Source organism: Chiloscyllium plagiosum, unplaced genomic scaffold, assembly GCF_037043375.1.
Source record: "Chiloscyllium plagiosum isolate Xiang-an unplaced genomic scaffold, Cpla_swu_hap1 HiC_scaffold_30, whole genome shotgun sequence".
NCBI lineage: Eukaryota > Metazoa > Chordata > Chondrichthyes > Orectolobiformes > Hemiscylliidae > Chiloscyllium > Chiloscyllium plagiosum.
This window is the reverse complement of record NW_028270168.1, coordinates 60,379,326-60,380,027: the sequence shown is the minus strand read 5'-3', so window position 1 is coordinate 60,380,027 and position 702 is coordinate 60,379,326.

Genomic DNA, 702 nt, shown 5'->3' with positions numbered 1-702 from the left:
TGCGGTACTGTCTCTGATTAACTACATTCCCACAATTTACTAAGCTGCATGCATCAGTGTCTATTATCAGACTCAGGAACCATTAATAATACATATGAAAATGATGTTTGACAAAATCCTAATACCAAGAGGGCTAGCATCATAACTCTAAACATTCCCAGTATTCTAATCATCATGCTGAAGCACAAAAAGGCTTAATATACAATCTTACAGAAATAATCCCGCGCTCGCGCCGCCACTGTATAGTCAGTTACTCAAAGTCTCTTTAGTCTGAGTTTTAGCGGGTCTTGCGTTGACTTGGCTGTCCAGACTTCTTCCTCAACTGGAGGGTCCACAGGCCCTTTGATCCGAGTGTAATGAGTCCAGCCTTTTTCCGCCGTCCTTATTGCCGTTTCGGTAGTCAAAAGAGCCTGGTACGGCCCTTCCCAGTCCGGCTGCAATTTAGTCTCTGTCCATGATTTTACTAAGATCCAATCACCCGGCCGGATGGGGTGAACAGTGAATTCAAGGGGCGGAGTCTGTGCCAATAAACCCTGTTTCCTGAGGAAAGACAAAGAGGAGGACAAGCCCAGTATATACTTCTTTAAAAACAAATCTTTAGTTTCGGGAATTGGCAATTCTCCATCCTTTCCCAGATAAGGTAATCCAAATAAGATTTCATAGGGGGATAGTCCCAAATCTTTCCTCCGCCAAGGGACAAGC